The 23109-nt window shown below is 47.5% G+C and overlaps 2 pseudogenes; both read right to left on the bottom strand.

The window, feature by feature from the left end:
• Nucleotides 1-2284: 2284 nt before the first annotated feature.
• LOC120691537 lies at nucleotides 2285-3048 on the bottom strand (annotated as a pseudogene).
• Nucleotides 3049-6364: 3316 nt separating this feature from the next.
• LOC120688915 lies at nucleotides 6365-9515 on the bottom strand (annotated as a pseudogene).
• Between the last annotated feature and the right edge of the window lie 13594 nt (nucleotides 9516-23109).

The raw sequence follows: 23109 nt of genomic DNA, 5'->3' as shown, positions 1-23109 counted from the left end.
AAATAGTATTCGATCTGTTGGCGGATCTCATGTCGCATCTGCTCTGGATCTTGCTGTTGTACCTGATTTTGATGAGCTTGTTGACCTTGCATAGGTTGCTGCTGTGGAGCATGTTGCGGCTCCGTTTGTGAGGGGCCTGCTGCTTCCTTATCCAAATTTAAATGCATCATGTGGTTCTCCAGTGCAGCGTACTGCATGAATGACGGTAGAACTTCTGGCATGAATGGTGGTAGAGCTTCTGGAACGTGTGCAGCGAAGAACCCTGTGACAAATTCTAAAAAACAAGATGAAATCAAGATTGCTTAATAAAAACCCTATTTTACATAATAAAAAAAACTCGATCGGGGGGTTGAAACGGTCCCCACCCGTGTTTCATTAAGAGGAAGCGACTGCCTCGGCTCTTAACCCGACCGAGAAACCCCCCGAACCCTGGCCCACCAGCGAGGGGGATTTTTTACCCCGCGGCATCGGAAATTCGCGTCCCCCAGGACTCAAACCCGCGCCGCGGGGGTGCCGCCAGCCCCAGCCGGCCAACTGGTCGTAGGGGCCTTAGGCCCTATTTTACATAATGACTGTTCAAACCCGAAACCTACCAGGATATCCATATCCATAGGATACCGGCGGTCCATAGTAGAAGGGGTATGGTGGTGGAACCATGGGCATGAACGGCGGCGGCAATGGTGGTGGATGCATGTGATGCGGTGCTTCGACATATCCCGCTGGAGGACCCAAGGGCGTGTGCCCGTCCTCGTGATCCCTCCCACGCGGTTGCCTGTTGAACCCTCCACGGTGCTCTTGCCCGTGCCGGCCGCCGCCTCTGTTGAGGTAGGTGGGGCTGCCATTGGCATTGGCGTTGCCTCTGCCGTTAGCGCCGCCGGCCGCCGGCCTCCTGCTCCCTCGTCCTCCGTTGAACCCTTCGCCGCCTCGGCCGTGGGTGTGCGGCACGAAACGGCCACTCTGGTGGTGGTGGCCTCGCACACCGGCATTGCTGATCCTGTGGCTCGACGCGTGCATCGGCGGCTGCTCCGGCGCAGCAGCGCGCCTCTCCCTGTTGTTTGGCGCATTTGTGGACGACGGTTCCACGGCAGCAGTCGGAGCGCCGCGGATTTGATTATTGCTGGTTGTTCCCTGCTGATATATAACCAAAGACACGAGAACCATAGAAAGATTAAAACCCCATCTGACAATAGGTTGAAAGTACATGGACGAGGACACATGGTAATGCTGTCGAACAGACAAAGTTCAAAAGAGAAGAAACACCTAGCAGTCATGGTTTTGGAGCAGTTGTACCTTCAAAACAAAGTACATGGACCCATAGAAAACAAACGCACCAGTACCTGTTCACGGAGCGCAACCATGGGTATTAGAGCAGCGGCAGTGGTGGAGGAAGAGGCTGCCGGCGCCTTGTTCCCTTTGGACGCCGCCACGCTGCACGACAGTTCAGGCCACAGCTCGGCGGCGCCCAAGATGGGCATGCAGGCATCTGACGCACGGGGCGCATCTCTCCAGGGGGATGGAACAAATGCGTCGTCCATCTTGGCTGATGCTGCGGCGGCGTCTGCACAGGTCTTTACTGGCGCTGCAGCTTCATCGTCGGCATGATCAGGAGCCATCTCGTGGGCGATGGAAACTCGGCGATGTGCGCGCGGCAGGGTCTTGACGATCCGTTACACCAGAAGCAGCGCCATCACAGAGCTTGGGTTTTGTTGAACGAGAGTTGCAGTTGGAGTCGGCTTCTAGGTGTCACGGCAAGCCGGCCGGTGTCAGGGTCGAAGTCGGAGAAGCCCCGACGTTTCCGCGGGTCTCCATGAGCGCCGGCTCTGCTGTCCTCTTCCTCTGGTTTATTAGATTAGATGGGATCTTAACCTCTTTTGTTTATTGGGACCCTCTACATATCTGGACTTTTAGTTACCATGTGTACGTTTTCTGTTTTCCACGTATCCGGCGGTGCTTTTCTGCGGGCAGGGACTGTGCAACCGAGCTTCGCCAGTGGTCGACGAGGCTTATTAGTGCGTTTTTCTCCTTTTTATTTGATTTTTTGTTTTTCGTTGGTACAAGATTCATAATTGTTTTAAAATAACTATGAACAAACAGAGCTCTAAACCAATTTGGAATAAACATAAGTTACGGATAAGCACTGAGCTACGGATCGGACGGCAAGCATGCCTCGGCCACGGTGCATCCATCGGCGCTGAAACTATAGGCCAGAACCAAGAGACGGTGGAGGATACGACGAAGGCCACACGAAACAGATCGCAAAACTCTTCTCCGATCAATCGGTGGATCAGTAGACGAACTGTTGGTAGGTGGTGTAGGTCTGGCCGAACTGCCACCACGCCGGCGCCATGTTTAGGAACTGGATGTACTGCCCGCCGGTGCTGGTCACGGCAAAGCTGAGCCCCTGGCCGACGAGCCCGGCCAGCGCTTGCCAGTTGGCGCCCCAGTTCCTGCCTTCCTGGACATCTGGATCCAGCCAGTCTTGTCACCCTTGACCCAGGAGGCTGCCACGGAGCCGCTGCCGGCGAGGTTCTGGATGTTGACGAGCAGGAAGTAGTTGGAGCCGGCGATGCTGAAGCCCACGCCGCCGCTGCGCGAGCACTTGACCTGCTGGTACATGACCGGGATGATGCCGGCCTGGGCGATGCCGATTTGCTCCCACGCCGGCTGCGCCATGTCGAAGTGGGGCCGCCCCGGGCCGCACCAGCCGCCGTTGGGCAGCGCGTAGTTGGGCGGGCAGAGGTTGGTGGCCGTGACGGTGACGCTGTTGCCGGGCTTGCAGTACTGGCCGCCCGGGCGCGAGCCGTCGCAGGTGATGGTGTAGCACTGCCCGCACGACGCGCCGTCGTTGAACAGCGCCGTGCTCAGCGCCGCGTTGTTGATGCCGTACCCGGCGTTGTAGAGGTTGCCGTAGCCGCACGCGCCGCCCATAGTCCCGGACCCGTCGGCGCCGCCGTAGAAGGTCGCCGTGCCCGGGGACCAGGCCGCCACGCCGGCTGCGGCGCAAGCCGCCACGACGCCCCACAAGGCCAACCAACTCGGCGCCATGACTGCGACGAGCTGCTTGCAACGAGTACGAGCACGTACCACGTAAATAATCAGAAAAGGAATGGATTGTCTTGTTGTGTCTGGTGATCGGCTTCGAGCTGCTGCTACCGTAGTTGGTGGGTGATCTACCTGAAGCAGGTACAGTGCTTAAATAGGATGAGGAACTAGCAGTCAGGAGAGATTAAGGGAGCTGGAGCTGAAGCTTGTCAAGTAGGCGAAGAAGATCAGATTCAGATCAGCAGCGTTAATGTCGGTGCCAATCGATCGATGATTCTCATGTCATGGAACACGTAATGCTCGCTCGGTACGAACTGGAAGCACATGCGTGCTGCTGATTTTGTTTAGGCAACCAACTCATTCCTTCCACACGTAGGCGCGGCGCTTAGTTTAGTGGGCGTGGATTGGATCCAATCAGAAGCGTTTATTTGTGGAGGGATTAGTGATGCGTTTGTGGGAGGATTCCGGCTTAGATTAGGGCCGTCGCACGTTGGGTGTTGACGGTATCCCAGTCGATGGAATGAACGAACGAGCGGCGAGCATGTGCGTTTGGATAGATGATTATTGGAGCTAGTAGGAAGAATGTGTAGCTATATATGTTGAATTTATGTTTACTAGTATAGTACTCGTGTATTGCTACGGTTAATATAATAGATCTAAATAATATCATCAACTTTGTGTTCGTTCACTCCGTGTATAAATCGTGTTGTGATCGTACGAGACATTTATTGTCCGAGATCTGATTGGGTTTCTGTGTCCGGATTCTGATTATGATTCCGACTGATTTGTTCGGGTTCCAATTAGGATTTCGATTGATGAAAAGCTAGAGACTCATATACGAGATGAACTAAGACCCACCTGCCAATGACATAAGACAAACCAAACCAAAATTTGAGGTGTAGACCTTACTCGTTTTAGTAATAGATATAGATATCAATATAGATATACTGTTATGCAGGCTAGCAGCCGGTCCAGGTTTGGCCAAAAGCCGGTATTCTTCGATTCCCCGGCCAGCAATGGGGATACAACAGGTGGTGTGCTTTTTGTTCTTTTTTTTAGGTGTCAGGGGGTCCCACCTGAATTTCATTCACGAAGGTGGCCCTGAAAGGCCAGGTCGAGTAAAGGTTCATTTTACATTTTTGCTAAGGGCTTATATTGCCAAAGAGAAGAGATTACACCATTGATCACTTATGTGGCGATCAGCACTAGGGAGCCTGCAGCTCCAAGCAGCTGCTGTGGACCTGCACGTTTGCAGGGTCTGTCGAAGCCCCATTGTCTCACCACGGAAGGTGAAGCCATTCCGTCGCTTCCACAACTGCCAGCAGCACAACAAAGTGAAGGTGTCGAAGTGGGCAGCTGGTATATTCGCCGGCCGCGGCAGGCAGTGTACATCAGTGACCGTCAGTTGTGCAGTGCAGGTAACTCAAATCCCAGGGAGCGCCAGAAGGATGAAGCAAAGGTGCAGTGAAAGAGCAGGTGGGAAGCAGTTTCAGGTTCCGTGCTGCAGAGTTCACAGATATTGTCCTCCAAAAACTTACGGCGGTGGAGATTGGCCTTACATTGGATTCGGTCATTTTGAAGCAACCAGGCAAAGAATTGAACCCTGGGCGGCGCGCAGCACTTCCAGAAACTTGTGGCAATGCTCCCAGATTGGCTTTGCATCGACTTGAGCAAAGAGTAAAGCCCCAACGTTTGGAGCACCCCATTTGTGCCCGTGAACGGAGAGTGGCAATGCTTTTTGTTCTTCAATACAGCAGTGCTAGGTGTTTACGATGGTGAGAGACATGCGAGAATGACGGGCCAGGTTGTTCTCGAACCTTATACTGTACTGATAGATAACCGATCATGCTTTTGTTCTTGAGCGTCTTGCCGGCTCAAATTATGAATTTTGACAATGTCACTGGAGTATATATTAGTAATTTTAAGGCTCCATTTTGTCAAGATTTGAAGCCATTTTGCCAACTGGGACACGAGGGTTTTTTTTTTCTTTGCAAGTGTTTTATGGGGTGTGTTTAGTTCGTGAAAAGTTTGCGAAAAAGTTGCCGTAGCACGTTTCGGTTTTATTTGGCAACTATTGTCCAACCATGGAGTAATTAGTCTTAAAAGATTCGTCTCGTCATTTACAACCAAACTGTACAATTCGTTATATTTTTTAACTATATTTAATATTCCATGCATGTATCGTAAGATTCGATGTGATGTGCGTCAGTGAAAAATTTTGGGAACTTTTCGCGGAACTAAACACAGCCATGCTTTCTACCGACGACGAATTATGTCAAAGGTACCTGTTGTAAGGACCTTAAGCGCATCAGCACATGCCCGGAATTTCCAAACTTTGACTTCCTCGAGCTAATGATTGAGTCCCAGGCATCCGTTTTGATTGCTCTAGCTCTCCGGCTCCCGCCGGCCGTTAGAATTTCCTCAATAGAAAATAGCCTCAGTTCGTCCCCTCGTCCAAGCAAATCATGTTGGCGATGAATTCCCCACATGCTTAATCATGCATCTTTCGGTCCGTTTAAACCGCGTAGTTGTGTAACATATAGGAGTACTTTTAAAATGGATCTTTTGTTGACGTTTTCAATGAAGCTAGTTTGGATTGGGTGGAGATGCGTATCGTGCTTGATCATTTTGGTTTAAAGAACAAAACCAAAGAGTTTGAATTTACGAATAAATCGCTATAATGTAGAAATCAATGCTAAGATGTTGCAATTGTCGACTGTGATCCTATATTGGATTGCATCACATCAGAAATCGTATATAACCAAAAAGCACATCTTTGCAACTAAAGAGCAGAGGTTGTCAAAATTGTACATTCTAGGTCCACTTGGAGGTCTTTAGATAAGATCACAATCATAAGGTCGTAAACATAAAAAATATTGGATTATTAGAATTGTAGAACCAGGACCTCTAATTCTGATCGTTAAGTCGTAAAAATCAGACAACATAACCAATGCAAGATTTTTTGACAGCCATGAAAAAGAGACCCTTGCACCTTTTCTTTTGGGATATGAATTACTATGTGTGTTCGCCGGAGAGGTATTGTTCATCGTACTGCGGTGATCTGAATTGGAATACTCTGTTTTTTTCTTGTCCCTTTGTAAATTCTATTTTTAATGAAATATGTGCAGTACACGTCTCGGAACACATAAAGTGTAAAAATATCTACAGCATTGAAAAAAAAATGTAGTGGGACTTGGGGTATATGTGGCCCATTGGAAAACTCTACTTCCCTTGCCATTTTCTCCTGCAGTTAAGGGGAGATGATGGCACGGTCAGGCCGGCGGTCGCCAAGGAAGCCATGGCAAGTCCAGCCGGACTAGTTTTAGTAGTAGAAGTTCTGATTCGTGGTGTAGGTCTCGCCGAACTGCCACCACGCCGGCACGACGTTGAGGAACTGGATGTACTGCCCGCCGGTGCTGGTCACGGCGAAGCTGAGCCCCTGGCCGGCGAGCCCGGCGAGCGCCTGCCAGTTGGCTCCCTAGTTCCTGGACATCTGGATCCACCCCGTGCTGTCGCCCTTGATCCACGCGGCGCCGACGGAGCCGCTGCCGCCGAGGTTCTGGATGTTGACGAGCAGGAAGTAGTTGCACCCAGGTTCTGGATGTTGACGAGCAGGAAGTAGTTGCACCCGGCGATGCTGAAGCGCACGCCGCCGCTGCGCGAGCACTCGACCTGCTGGTACACGACGGGGATGATGCCGGCCTGGTACACGCCGATGTGCTCCCACGCCAGCTGCGCCATGTCGAAGTGGGGGCGCCCCGGAGAGCGGGGAAGCGTCGCTCTCGACCGCTCGCGTCGCCCCGGGCGGCTCGGGCGGACCGCCGCCGCCTCCCCAGAGCCCCTCCCGTCGCTGCCCCTCCACCTTGCCACCGCCGGAGCGTGCCGCCGGAAGTCCGCGCGGGCGCAGGGATGGCGGCGGCGAGGCCTCCATCCACGCATCTCCCTCTCCTGAGTTGCCCTCCCCCAAACTCTAGGTCACCATGGCTGGGCGTGCTCCACACGTGGCGCAGGTCCCACAGGTCGCCGGCGCGCAGATCCAGCCCCTTCACGGCCGGATCTCGCGTCCCCTGTGCCGGTACCCAGGTGGGGTGCTGGGCGGGGCTTTGGTGTCCGGGCGGGGCTCTGCCGGTGGAGCCAGTCCTGCAGGTCACCGGCGGGTAGATCCAGCACCATCCCGGCCGGATCTCGCATCCCCTGTGCCGACGCCTAGGTGGGGCGCTGGGCGGGGCTCCGGTGGCCTGTTGTGCTCTGCCAGTGGATCCAGTTTTGCTGGTCGCCGGCGGCTAGATGTGGCCACTTTCTGGCCGCCTGTGCCGTGGGGAGCCAGTACTTGTGTCAGCCATTTCAGAGCTCCTGCGTTGAGCTTGCCTGCTAGTGCGGGAGCATTGGGAGAAATCCCTACCTGGCGTTCTGCCGGCCGGCAATGGCGACACTGCAGTGTCGTGTTCCTTGTTGGAGGCTTTGTCGCAGCGCTCCCTTACCTACAGGCACGCACACCGGTGCCTTCTTGAAGGCGTCATCAAAGGGCCTCCTCTTCCTTGCGCCATTGCCACTGGTGACCACTACTCCACCGCCGTCTTCCACAAGTGTCTGTTGTTGCTGCCTCTACTTCGTCGATGCTCTCCTTGTTGTTGGAGATACCATATCAAATGCCGGGCATCGCCATTACCGGCCCTCCCTCCTTTGGGGCTTCCTCCCCCCGAAGGGCGTTGGATGGCGGTATGCGGCGTTCGGATGTGCTCCACTAGTATTAATATCAGCTCGAAGGGAGATCGTCGTTTCCTGTGACGTCTTGGTCAGGCTGATCCTCCCCACCCTTAGCCCCATTCTGTTGGCAAGCCCTCCCAGTTCGTTGGAGGGTGGCCACAGGACAGCGTAGCCGCGACGGGTGTGGTGGTGGCACTTTGGTTATGGTGAACTTGGCAAGTAAGTATCTTGGCAGTGGCTCCCTCGGAAGACCACCACTCCCCCTTCGCGTCTGCAATCATTTTACAAGCCTGTTGTGTTCCTTTGGATTCTGCTGTTGCTCCACAAGTACCAGCTGCTGGCGCCTCTACTTCGTCGGTGCTCTCCTTGTTGACGGGATATCAAAATCAAATGCTGGTCGTCACCTCTACCGGCCTTCCCTCCTTTGGGGCTTCCTCCACTCGAAGGGCGTTGGATGGCGGTATGCGGCGTCTGGATGTGCCTCATTTGGTAGTACCGTCAGTTTGAAGGGAGGTCGTCGTTTCCGGTGACATTTGGGTCAAGATGCCCCCGCTTACCCTTAGCCCCCATTCGGTCGGTAAACCTTCCCAAATCGTTGGAGGGTGACCACAGAGCGGCGTAGCTGTGAGGGGTGTTGTCGTAGCACTTTGACTGCGGTGAATCTGGCAAGCAAGTTGTTCGGCGCTGGTCCCATGGACGATTGGTAGAATATATTTGGTGTACTCTTGAGCTGTATTAGAATTTGTGATGTGTCCATGTAACCTCTCCTGTATTTTCTCTCTTTCCGGCCTAGCCGACCTCACGTTGTTCTCCCTCGGCTTGCCGAGATAATCTTTGTAAGTGCCTTTCGATCAATGAAATAGTAGGTGGGAATCCCTCCGAGTTTGTTCGAAAAAAAAAAGTGGGGGCGCCCCGGGCCGCACCAGCCGCCGTTGGCAGCGCGTAGTTGGCCGGGCACAGGTTGGTGGCCGACACGGTGATCGACGTGCTGGGCTTGCAGTACTCGCCGCCCGGGCGCGACCCGTCGCAGGTGATGAGGTAGCACTGGCCGCAGGACGCGCCGTCGTTGAAGAGCGTCTGGCTCAGCGCCGCGTTGAGCACGCCGTACCCGGCGTCGTAGAGGTTGCCGTACCCGCACGCGCCACCTGCATTGCGTTTCATCGTGCAGTCCATTAGTACGCGCGATGCTAGCAAAATGTGAGATGGATTGTCAACCGAAGTGCGGGGCTTCCACCAAGCTTACCCATGGTGCCGGAGCCGTCGGCTTCGCCGTAGAACGTGGCGGTGCCCGGAGACCCCTGCGCGGCGGTGAGCTCGAGGCACGCCGCAAGAATGAGCGTAGACAAGGTCAGGGACTTACTGGCCATACCCACCGGAGATGGAAGGGAAGGTGTGTTCGTGATGAGGGCGAGGTGTGGCCGGCCGGGCAATGTACGTAATGGAATAAGGCTAACAATTTTTGAGATTTTGGAATGAGATGCATGGAGATAGGGGCGCCGATATGCTTATATTGTGTTGAGGAGGAGGTGTCGAGGCTACTAATTAACCAAGGAAGAAACTGACGAGAATTCCGTACTCGCGTTAGGTTCGGGATTGGGAGAATGATGATGGTCGAGCCTTGCGTCAGAACCTAGTCAGTCAGACCTCAAGACATCCGTGTTCCACTTCCATCGAAGCAAGCACATGGGTTCAGCTGCATAATCCACCACCGGACTGGCTGCGAGGCTAAGCTCCGGGGCCTGACTTTTGGAGATAGAATTAATCATGGATGCTGGCATTAATTATATAAGTTCAGATTCTAATTACCTTAATTTATATACCTGATTAGCTTAATCCTTTGAGAACATTACTAATGCGCATTGCGATGAATGATCGTCTAATTAATTAACCTGAATGAAACTGGATCTGCTCGTCCCATACTATTTGACACACAGGAAATGTGTAATGTATATACCAGCTGCAACGACCTTAACGCATCAGACCATCAGTACATACGCCTTTGACTTGCATGAGCTGATTGACTGCTAGGTCTTTTTCGTCGCCTCTAGACTGTTAGAATTGCTTAATCTATCACGTAACCAACTTCAGCTTACGGCCTTACCTTACGGGTCCATGAAGATCATGACCTAGTAATGGATGCTCCACTATGACTAACAATCATTTCTGGTGGTTTTAATTAACCGCGGAAGTTGTAGAGTACCTACTCGTATATATAATCCACCATTTATTGACAATGTCCACTAATAAGCTAGTGAAAGTGATCGGGTGCTCTAGCCTAAGAGGGGGAGGGGGTGAATTAGGCTCTAATAAAAACTTAGACCTATGGCTCCAACTAGTTTGCACAAAGCTTAAACTAAAACAAGCTATCTAGATGTGCAACTAGGTTGTTCTAGTGTAAAACCCCTATCCCAAAAGAGTTTAGCAACCTATAGCCTTTCCTATCAAGAAACTATTCTATGAAAGTAAAGGCATACAAATTACTAGAATGAAATGCGGAAGCTTAAAGAGCGGGATAGGAGATAGCAAACTCTTGACGCGGGTGTTTATCCCGTGGTTCGGTTAGCCACAAAGGCACACCTACATCCACGTTGTTGTAGCACTCACTAAGAGTATTGCTACTCGGCCACCAAGTCTCTTCCGTGAACACAATCACGGTCACCTTGGCCCCGGGTTCCACTAAGGAGCTTCTCCACAAAGGATGGGGGTCTCCACGTCCCCCGCACAAAGGTGTCGTCGCCGCTCCACACCAAGTCGGAGGGTCGATGACGTTGCCGGCGAGCTCCACGCTCCAAGGTGCCGGCGCACCAAGCTCTTGTTTTGGTTCACTAATGAACCACAGCACAAAGGCTCTAAGCCTTGCAAACTCACTCACTAAGAGCTAATCCTTTACACAACACTCTCAAAGTGTGCTAAGGGCTAAGGATATGATCTTGATGCTTTTGTATGGCTTGGAGATGTTCTTGGGTGTGTGTGGGATGTCCAGCAACTCCAGCAATCTTCAAATGGCCGGGGTGAGGCGTATATATAGGCCACCAAGTCTTGTAGCCGTTGCTCCAACGGTTAGCTGAAAATCTGCGTACCACCGGAAGAACCGATGCCTCTTGGCAGGGTAGCGTCGGTTCATCCGGTCACTCATAACACGAAGTAGCCGTTGGACTCCTGATGGCTGACGCAGAGACCACCGGTTGAACCGATGCTTTGCACCGATGCCTCACCGGTTCAACCGGTGCTGAAGGAATCTTCTCCTGGACGCTGACGTCATTACACCGGTGGTATGCACCGATGCACCGTCGGTTGAACCGGTGCTGAAGAAACTTCTTCTGGGCACTTGACATCGTCTCTGGTACAAAGGACGGCCATTGCACCGATGCCCTATTTTAGACCGTCGGTTCAACCGGTGCCTATAGGCTGACTTGGCTTCGATTCCCTTCTGCACCAAAGTATCAAGGCGTCGGTTCTTCCGACTACCATCGGATGCTCCGATGCCCTGGCGTCGGTTCTTCCGGTGCTCCTGAATCGAAGAGCTTTCAGGGCGCTGCCCTGAGACCCGCGAGGGGCGGCTCCCCCTCGACCCCCGTCCGCTAACCGGGTAGCGGAACCCCCGTAGGGGCAGTCCATCGGGCCTTGCTACGCCTATCTTCTCTTTCTCTTTGTCATCACTTGAACCTAAAAGCCTGAGAATGATTATCTTAACAATCATATTAGTCCAAGTGTTGTGTTGTCATTCGATCACCAAAATCACTCGAAATGGCATCAATGGTGCCATGTTCGTTACAATCTCCCCCTTTTTGGTGATTGATGACAACACAATCAAAGCAAGCATAATTTGCATAAAATTGACAAATTTAACAACTTGATACCAATTGAAATTAATTGAAAACCGCTTACGCTTGCTTGGATGTTTACCACCATCCAATGACGACTTGGCCTCCCCCTAAAACCATGATTCCCCCTTTTAACCTCCCCCTATGTTGCTACTTCTCCCTCATGACTTGATTCACTTAGGTATTTCTCCCCCTTTGGGATATACTTCTTTTCCTTGAGAAAAATACCTTGCTTTGATCCACATTTCTCCCCCTTTGGAATCAAATCACCTAAAAGGTCTTGTTCCTAAAAACAAGGTCTTGCAAAACAATATAGCTCAAGAGAAGATTAGTAGCCTAGGGAGTTAGTTCATGATTCATGATCCAATTGTATGATATCAATGAAGATACCAATTGAAAACTATACTATGGTGGATCACAAAATCACGAAACTAGCATGACATGAGCTAAGCTTTCCATAAGTATGTGCACAAAATGATAATGTGAAAATCAAGTGCACAACTAGAAGTAATAATTAGAAAGCTTAGATCATATCATGCACGGAGGTAGCTCTAAAGTAAATAGGATATGACAAAGATACCAATTTAATTAGTTTAGAACCTTACATACCTCCGGGGGTTTCTTTGTTTACCTTGCATGTACTAAAAGAAAGTGACTTGCAATCAATTGAAAGTCTTTAAACAAGAAGCACTTGGTACACCAAGGTTAAGCAAATGTATGAGTACATAGCCTATGAACTTAGATATGAGCATTTAAGTTCAATAGAGCATGACTCAATATGCATGAAGCACAATTTATCTAATCACTCTTGTAGAGTTGTTTATTCACATTGATCGTGAGAAACATTCTCTTAGAGTGTTAACTCCACGTGAGACTACAAAAGATAAGCTAGAAAACATGTTAGTCTCAAAAATCACAACCTATAGGATGAGCTCCCCCTAAAAGTGTGCATTTAGTGTTTGAATCACCAAGCAAAAGTATGCACAAAGTTTTTGACAACAATGGGAAGTTTACCCTATAGCTTGTGCTCATGGTACACATATGAAAAACATACCTTATGAAGTCCGTGTACCATGAAGAGTAATCTTGTGTAGCTTTCTACACACTTATCAAATCATGTAGGTTGCTCATGGGTTAGAGTCATGACACAAACAACCCACCATATATATAACACTAGGAAATGCAATGCAACTATCCTAGCAAAAAGCAATGGAGCTATATGATGCTTGAATTGAACTTTACCTACCATTACCTTATGGGGGACTTGGGCAATAAATGTCCAAGTTGTGAGCTTAGCTATATGAGGGTTGTAGTAACTCCAGCAATCTTCAAATGGCTGGGGGATGGCATATATATAGGCATCCAAGTCGAACTAGCCGTTTAGAGCTATTGCCCAACTTTCTGCGCATGCACCGGTGTATCCGAAGGTATAGCACCGGTGCATCCGGTCACTCTGAGCTTCAGGGTATCCGTTGGGGCTCTGACAGCTGACGTGGTGCCATCGGATAGACCGGTGCCTAGTCACCGGTGCAACCGGTGCAACTCTTCTCCTTGCAACTGTCACAGCCTTACACCTGTCCAATGCTCCGGTTGGGTACCGGTGTATCCGGTGCAGAAGCGTCCTTGGCGACCACTCTGACAGGCTCTCTGAACACTCCTCCGGTGCTTGCACCGACGGCTCTTTTGGCACCACCGGTGCATCCGGTGCTGCTTGCACCTTCCCTCGTGGCCTGGGCACTGCTCGGCCCTAATGCACCGGTCATAGGGCACCGGTGCATCCGATGCCAACCGGTTAGACCGGTGTGGCATCACCGGTGTATCCGGTCCTACTGGTTCGTGTAGAACTCGTCCAGTTCGATATTTTTTTGAGTTTTTTCTTCGTGTTTTGCTTTGCTTGGCCTTTTTGCTTCATCCCTGGGATCTATTATTATTCACTTGACAAACGCATTAGTCACATTGATTGCGTTGTTACTCAATCACCAAAATCACAAAACAATGGATTAATGAGGCCATTTTCCTTACAAGAAATAAAGCTACAAGGTTAAGCTTAAATCTTCTTCTTCTTTCTCGCTTCAACCTTGCAATGTCTTCACACAATATCAATCCAATCACATCTCTCGTCTGCTTAGAAACTTGATGCTCGGATCATATGTTGAATGCAATGTCTCTTAACGTAAACCTCCTCCTAACACATGGTTGTGAGGAGAAATCAACATCACCTCTAGGAAGCGGAATGGCACCAAAAGGTGTCGCCAATGTCGACGCCGGCGTAATGCTGACTAGGATTCCCTCAAACAATTTCCTGTTGCACTCGGCTTAACATGGACCTGTAAGTAGGGTAGTGCATCGACAAAAACTACACGAAGGAAAGCAACGCCATTGCCGGTCGGTGTGAGGCTGGACTGGGATTTCTCCCTATACTCTTCGAAGCTATATCCGCATGCCTGCGCTAGCCGGCCGAACCTCGATGAGGTCTTCACCTTGCACTTCACCGACTAGACACGAGCGGTGCGCCCACCAGTAGTAGTTCACTTCCAAAGGGCCAATGAGCCTCAGCACCGCCTCCTCTCGCGAGACGTAGCTGCCGCCTCCATCCTGCCAACGCTTGCACCTCGGGCGAGAGCGGACCTGGCCTCACCATCCTAGGATGCGACGCCACCTCTCCCGCCTCGATGCAGGCTCGCCGCGTAGCGGTGCTTAATTAGGCCGCATGGGAAGGGAGCGGAGGAGTTGGTGAAGGGAGCCTTCGCTGTCGGCCTACCGCCGAGTGGCCGCGGCAAGGGTGGGAGGGGCGGCGCTGGTCAGCGCAACTCTCATCCGTGCGCTGAGCCCAAACGTGGCCACCGCCATGCACCGCGCGATCACCGCGCTACCCCCTCTCGCTGTTGTGCGCCACCGCACCATCTCGGCCATGCCGAGGCCTTCGGCACCTCCTCTCCTCACAGACCGCATGGTAGAATCGAGAATCGAGCGAGATTGCCCCGCCGTTGGCCTCCCATCTACCACATGGCCTCCGCCGGCCAGCTCCGCTAGAAGCATAGGTGGTGACGCTAGAGCTTCACCCCAGATGGCTGGAGCCAGGGAGGAGGGATGGAAGCAAAATCGCCCGGCCGCCACCTTCGTCCAGCCTGCGCGGGCTTCTGGCGAAGCTCTCCAGCGGTGGTGTGGGGCGAGGAGCAGAGGGGGCGAGCTATGGGGCGGCGCTGGCGGTTCTTCCGTGTCGTCCTTGGGGGTGACACGGGGGACCTGTTCTCTCGAATCAAATACTTCTACAGTCTTTAGGTTTGAGTTGAGATCTGTGCTCCACGTGTAGAATGTTAATTCGGAACTTTAGATCAATGCTGAACAAGTCATCTGGTTCGTCATTTACCAAAGTTATACTAATAAACAATTAATAAGACCATGTGTGGTATTGTGTTTTCCACCTAGTAGCCCACGAGAAATTAGTGGATGTTGACCATATGAGACAGCAGGTTATGTACAATGATTGTGCATTTCACACCTTAATGAAAGCGTACATTGCTAAGAATTAGCACAGATGTGTTTAGTGCAAAAAATATGGGACTAGTGTTAAAAAAGTAAGCACGGTGTTTTTGTCATCCATTTGGCCAGAATTTTTCTTACTATAACTAAATAAAATTTGTAATCCATCTGTATTTTTTGTTTGTTTGTTAGATACTTAGATAGTTAAGGTTGATCGTTTAGTGCAGTGATAGTTCCTATGAATTTGCTTTGTGCTAACTTCTGTACAGCGTTGAAGCCTTCTGGCTTTCCTTCTTCTTATTAATATGACAGACAGGTCTCCTACCAGTTCCGTTTCAAAAAAGATAGTTTCTATGAATTTAGCTAGTGCTGACAATTTTCTCCAGTTAGCTAGGAGTAGAACTTGAACTGATGAAGTGGACTAGCTGCATAATTTGGATGACTTTACACTTTATAATCCACCGCTCTTTGATGATTTCAGCTAATACGTTAATAGTTAGTTAGGCATTGCATGATATAACCAAATGAGAACACTCGGGTTGGTGAATCAATAATTACAATGTGCAAGTCTATGCTAAGGGGTCTGTTTAGTTCACTTTGCATTTTGGATTTTGGAATTTTGGCAGAATTTTTTTCAATATTTGAAGTATTAAATGTAGACTAATAACAAAACTAATTACAGATCTCATCTGTAAACTACGAGACGAATCTAATGAGCCCAATTAATCCATCGTTAGCACATGTTACTGTAGTTTTACTGTATCAATTTAGTGTCCAAACACGACCTAATTAGGCTCATTAGATTCGCCTCGCGATTTACAGTCCATTTGTGTAATGCGAAATATTTTTCGACTATATTTAGTACACCATGCAAACGATTTATAAAAATTTTGCATTTTAGATTTTTGGATTAAACAGAGCCAAGATGTTGCAACGATCGCTTCTGATCATTGGCCTCATTGAATAGGGGATGACAAATCCCATTACATCACAAAGACAATCTAGAGGCCGTACATCACGGCCTGCAGTTACGTACGTAAGGGATGGTGTTTTATCACATTGTTTTTTTTTTGCTGACGAGCGAGACATGTGCTTAATATGATTACCAATTAGAGTATTAAACTAACCGGTAAGATCATGTGCTCTTAATTTGCTTTCCACTGTTAGCCCAAATGGAAATAGAAGGACATTGAATCTCTGTGTACATTGCAAAGAAGAGGTTCACACAGGAACGAAAATGTGGGCGCATTCTGTTACCGAGTATGGAATTCAAAGGAACTAATTAATGATAAACACCTTATTAATCATGTCAAATTTGTACCTTGGATAGTTTAACCTTGAACTTTTTTTATTTCCTTTAGAAACTGTTGAGTTGAGTATCTCTCATGGTGTAGAAGTTTTAACGTACATTGAAGAAAAAATGAATGCAAAATTACACACCATTTTAATTTTGATTTTCCCAAAATAAAGTAACAATAATTATTGGTAAATTAATTGACTACGTACTACAACCATTGCAAATCCATGTATGCTTCTCCATAACCAACTCTACCTTGATATATATTAAAATAAAAGAATAAAGCAAGGGCCAGCAAAATAGGCAATACAGCATAAATAATATGGAAGTTTTATCGCACAATGCATGTATTTAAGATAGACTTGAGCACTTTTTGAGCTTGGCCGATGGAAGGCTTGGTCGTTTTGGGCCTAAATTGAATATAATGGTTGCCGAATATACTAACTAGTCCAATAACACCACTAGGCAAAAATAAAAAGAGTAAAATTGATTTTTGGGCAGGGCAATGCAAGCACAAGTAGTACGTCCGGAAGCCCAAGATGGCCAAGATAAAAAAAAATGCACTCCAGCACTCTTTGAGCAATCGGGGCAAATTCATATGGGCATCTTTGAGCAACTCCAGTACCCTCTAAACAGCTCCCAATCTCAAATTTAGATGGCTAAGATAAAAAAATGCACTTCAGCAGACTCTTTACTTGACTCTATATTTTTGGTAGGCCTCCAACTTATCCCTCTACCATCTATTCCTAGAGGGTCTTTAGGAGCTCTCCATTATGTGTTAGAATTGAAGACTTTTGCTGGAGTTGATCCAAATTTGAAGGGTCTCAAAAAAATAGAGAAAACTCCTATTTAGCACTCAGAGTGTCTAATTTAAAGGTTGTTACTGGAGATGCTCTTATCTCTATCCAAGGAAGCCCCATCCAATAACAATCAGGGGTTTTATTTTTATGGTTTTTTTTCGGTCCAGGTTGCGGGCAGGCCTGGCCAAATTTGCTCATCAGGTCTAGCAAGAGATAAAATTAAAATTAAAATGATATTATGTTGTAAAAAATACAATGAAAATAGATATATGCGTGTATATAAAGAGAGAATAACATAAAAGAGTAGTAATTTTGAATCGGATATATATGAACTCGGACCAATCTGTTGATGACCAAAATCGGCAGACTGTGCAGACCGGTCAGACCGGTATGCACAAACCGGTCTGACCGGTCAAGGTGACTTTGCCAAAATGCAAATTGGACTTCACCATTGCGTAGCTCTCGTCGAGACGATCGAAATGCATATGTAGAATGCCCAATTTAGAGTTGCGGATGAGAGAGTTATGGCTTCTGGAAGACTTGATACAGGGTCGGACCGGTCAGACCGGTCCAAACTGCACAGTCCGGATTTGGAGTTGTATTTTGACACGGGATTTGAATAAAATTTTACTCCTAATGGGGTACGACCTCCCCTCCCTATAAATATAAAGGGCCACGGCCGATTGAGGGTTATCCAATTGAATCTATCAAACACTTTTATCTTTTTTACCTTTTCTTTGTGCTAATCTTTTCCAACACTATGTGCTGTTCGTCTCTCGTCTCCATGGCGTGAGGGGGCGCCCTAGATGGCCTGCCAAGCCTAGGGCAATTCAGCGTGCGCTGCCCTAACGGGGTCCCTCCCGGGCGAGCGTTCATTGGACCTTTGTCGGGCTACCCGACGAAACCGGTCTGATCGGATCTCGTGGAGGTGCTGCAAGGAGCCCTCAGCGAGGTGCACGTGACGTGCTCGTGTGACGGCGCGTTTTAGCGTCAACACACTTTTTGCCGACTCCACTGGAGAATGAGAATCAGGATATCATGGTCGATCCGTCAACCCCTAGCAACATGACGTTTTATGAGGAGCTACGGAAGGAGTATAGACGAGAATTCGACAAAGCAATTGAATGTTTACTTTTGTCATGTTTCCGTAAAACAGAACAAGGTGTCATCAAGATAAAGGAGTTGCAGACACCATCCACCATAGATATATTGATGGAGATGCAATCGTCAGGTACATTGTCCGATGCTCTATCCAATTATGTCGAGTATTTGATTGATAAAGAAAATAGTGCAATTCCAATTTTTGTTATTCAAAAGTCGGCTATAGAAAAGCCGGCTAATAATCCTTGCATAAGTTTGCCTGATGCTGCTAATCAAGATACAATTTATTCGTTTCAAGCCGAATTTGTCAACTCGAAATCCTCTAGCAAGAGCATAGAAACTATATCTAGTACCTCAATGCTCGGGGGGCAACAGAATAAAGGCAAAGGTTCTAGTTGTACCGCGACCAGTTTGATCAGTCTTAAGACCGGTCTAACCGGCTCATCTGGAGTTTTGCAGAACAAAGCAAAACCTAAGATGGTTAAACCCAAAAAAACCAGAGATTGCCGTTTTGAAAACTGTTGAAGCCAAAGGCCGTAGAAAGTATTAGAAGGAAAAGCCGAAGCCCGTTCTTGGAGAGCTTCCGGCTAAATCCAAAAAATAAAATAATAATGCTAGTCGGTCTAAAAATTACAAGCAAGCCAAATCTGTTCCAAAACAGAAATTCTATGATCGAAATCGGCAATTGAGTAATCCTCACATGTCAATGCTATTTCCATCATATGGATCATCATTACATGTGCCATGGGAATTTTGTTTTATTATGCATTATTCTTATCCTCCGTGGTCTTATAATTCGTATATGTCGTTTCCTCCTAGATATTTTTGTTAAGATTATATTACATATAAGGAATCAGCAATTAAAAAGTCACCACCTACCAGCAATGACCATGTTAATCATAAAAATTGGTCTGTGCAGAAAAGGACACATAAGGTGACTAAACAAGTCTATCATGTCAAAAAAGATGGGAGGTTAGGCAAAAATTCAGATTTGACACAAAGGATAAAAAAGCGACTGTTGAAGAAACATCGGCTAGTTCTATTGAACAAATTGCCCCAGATGTTGAATATGTTTCAAATAATATACCTGAGCAAAAATCAAGTTCGGCTGGGGGGCAAGATGATCTCAAAGCGACTGGTTCTGATGGAATCGGCCTAACCGGTGTCCCGACCGGTCTGACCGGTACAACCGGTCTGACCGGCGCCAACACTTGTCTGACCGGTGCATCCAGTGAATCTAGGAATTCTTCCAAAGCCAAGAATTAGATAAGGCCAAGCTTCAAGGAGCTTCTGGCCAAATATGAGAAGATGGGAGCCACCCAGAAGCAAAGGAGACGGCCAAACAAAGCTAGAGGTGAGAAGGCATCATCAAGATCTTGCGAGCAAGTGGATCCTCATTCATCTCAAGATAACTGTGCCACTATGCCATACTCAGGACCGATTGCTCCATGGTTTTGGCCGAATCCTTATTATTTTACGCCTTTTGGATTATAACATGATGCACATGCAACCATATGGTATACAATATCGTATTTCATATTCAAAGTATAGTTCATCACAATGACCGATTACTGCTAATGGTAATTTGGCCAAGATCGGTGCATGTGCTAAACAGTGTGAGAATAATGGCAAACAAGGTTCTAGGTATACACAAGCCGAGGTGGTGTCCCTCAGGCTTATCTCACACCAAAAAGAGGAGGTTGCAACGAATGCGCAAGAAAGAGTCTATGGAACAACAAGCGGAGGTTGTACCAGCAAGGTCGGCGACCATGAAGCAGGTATGGAGGCCTAAGCAAGTTGTTTCATCATCAGCTTGAAGAAGAAGCAAGATACGGCTGGTAAAGTTTATCGCCCTTAGAATAAAATATGGCCGATGTATGTTTATTATCGTCATTAGACAATTTTGGTCCAGAGGCTTGTTTTTTGGCATGCAAGCATTACCAAAAAACAGAGGGGCATATGTTGATGACCAAAATTGGCAAACTGTGCAGACTGGTCGGACTGGTATGCACAAACCGGTCTGACCGGTCAAGATTACTTTGTGAAAATGCAAATTGGACATCACCATTGCATAGCTCTCGTTGAGACGATCGAAATGCATTTGTAGAATGTCCAATTTGGAGTTCAGATAAGAGAGTTATGGCTTCTGGAAGACTTGACACAGGATCGGACCGGTCCGGTGGACCAGTCAGACCGGTCCAAACTGCACAATCCGGATTTAGAGTTGTATTTTGACATGTGATTTGTACAAAATTAGACTCCTAATGGGGTACGACCTCCCCTCCCTATAAATATAAAGGGCCACGGCCGATTGAGGGTTATCCAATTGAATCTATCAAACACTTTTATCTTTTTTATCTTTTCTTTGCCCTAATCTTTTCCAACCCTATGTGCTATTTGTCTATCGTCTCCATGGCGTGAGGGGGCGTCCTAGATGGCCTGCCGAGCCTAGGGCAATCCAGCGTGCGCTTGCCCTGATGGGGTCCCTCCCGGGCGAGCGTTCATTAGACCTTTGTCGGGCTACCCGACGAAACCGGTCTGACCGGCCTACCAAACCGGTCTGACCGAATCTCGTGGAGGTGCTGCAAGGAGCCCTCGATGAGGTGCACGTGACATGCTCGTGTGACGGCGCGTTTTAGCGTCAACACAAACATCAATCCATTCCTGGTAACAGTGAAAGATGCTGTCTGCAAACAATATGAGGTGGAAGTAGCATGTAAAATAAAAAACAACATTGCTAACAAAATAATTTTTAGGGACGGGTAAAACACCATTTGTATAGATAGATGTGGTATCTGTTCTTACTTTTTGCAGCTACAAATAACTGTTTGAAGGGACGGGTAATATGTCCGTCCCTGCAAATCGATTTCTAGGTACGGATCATGTCATCACCCATCTCTAGAAATGCATTTCTAGGGATAGGTGACGATGTGACCTGTTTCTAATTGATTTCTAGGATCGGATCGTAACCTTTTGTACTAATCAAATTTTAGAAAAGAATCAAAAATAATAAAATAGAAAATAAAAAATAATCCTAACCAACCATCCACCACTGCAAGCCCCGGTACAACTTTTTTGACAAAATATACTAACTTGCATCAACTGGGATTCGCTTACATCAAGCCTTGCTTGTACCCTCCTCTCCACTAAATTACATGGCCACTTATAACTCTATGGGTATGCTATATTTTTTATTAACTTCGAAATAGATTTGTAGGAGCGGGTGATGCCATCACCCGCCCATAATATAGAAATCTATTTTCAGGGGCGGGTGAGGCCATCATTGTCACACTTGGTTTATGAAAGAAACTGAATGCATCTCATATGTATGTCAGGATCAAGTTCCATACATACGGTAGAAAAATAAAGTGAAATACCATTACAGTGCCATAATGAAAGAGAGTATATAAAAACTTTATTACATGACCGACTGTCTTATCTTAAGCGAATAATAAACATTTCGGAGTAAACAACGGAATCTTCATCAGCACAGGCAGTTGACTGGGAGACATACGACTAAAAATCTTCGAAGTCTTCAGGATAATCTGGGCAATTATCTTGGTTTGAACAACGTTTATGCAAAGGTGAGTACACTTATGGTTGGTACTCAACAAGTGGTAGGGAATAACTATATTACATGCAAGGCTAAATCAAGGATAAGGCTGATATGATTTTACTGCGATAAGCAATTTTAGTTGGTCAAGTTTTATTAGCAAGCATTAACTAAGGGTAAGTTTATACTATTAACCCAAGTAAGTAAAGAGTAATTACAACAATATCATAAGTAAACCATCGATTTAGATCATCTTCAAGTTCAATTATCATGTGAGGATCCAAGCCGCTTATGACCGTGAGCACGACTAATATATCAGTTTTACACTCTGCAGAGATTGTACACTTTCCCCACAATTTGTGTTCTCCTGTGTCGCCCGGGTTTGCAAGGCCCTTAAACATTTTCTTTGGTGAGTGGCGAGAGGTTCACTACGAGGCCTTTACAAAGATTCCCTAACAATTGACAACCCGCTAAGGTTTCAAGTCAAAGCAGAGCATAAACCTCCCTAATGGTCAGCACCTTAGCAAAGGCTGCTGCCCCAAGAGGATCGGGCTATACCCAATCGATGCATCCCCTATTTCCCTTTCGGTAAGACCATCAAGTATTAGTTTCTAATTAATCAGCCAAGACCAGAGCCATGTAGTATTGTGGTTGTACTATTTTCCTAGGTGGTTCTCCATGTTCCAATTAAAGCATATGATCTTATTTAACAATATTAATCAGTGAACATGAAGTAACATAGATATAACAAGTATTTCATATGTATCGAACCATGACCCAAGGTAAAAGCAAGTAGCAATGCTACCCAACATAATTAAAGTAACCCAAGTTTGATCAAGGATGGGTAAAGTAAACTAGGCATATCCTTAATTGGGATTTCATCAGATTATAGACACATGCATGCAATAAAAATAAATATGAATAGTCGGTGAATTATATGGGATAACAAGCATGATCAAGGACCAATTGCCTTCCTCAAACTACTGCTGCTGCTCCGCATCCTCAAATCCTTGCGCGGGCTGCTGCTCGAATTGCGTACTGTCTATCACACATGTACATATAAACAAACAAGTGCAATAAATAAGAAACAATACACCAATCAGTATAAATAGTACAAAATAACATGACAAAACTGTTTACACATTGCAAGGATCGTGTGAGTGCAAGAATCGCTTAAAACGGAGTTAAAATGAGAAAGTTATGGCCAAAACATGGTTCTAGGGGCTTATTTGCTAAAATTTTGAATGAATAGGGGCTCTGACTAAAGAAATTAGGGTCTAAAATGTAATTAAACCTAATTCT

The sequence above is a fragment of the Panicum virgatum genome, chromosome 9N (genome assembly GCF_016808335.1).
Source record: "Panicum virgatum strain AP13 chromosome 9N, P.virgatum_v5, whole genome shotgun sequence".
Classification (NCBI taxonomy): domain Eukaryota; kingdom Viridiplantae; phylum Streptophyta; class Magnoliopsida; order Poales; family Poaceae; genus Panicum; species Panicum virgatum.
This window is presented reverse-complemented; position numbering and strand designations above follow the sequence as displayed.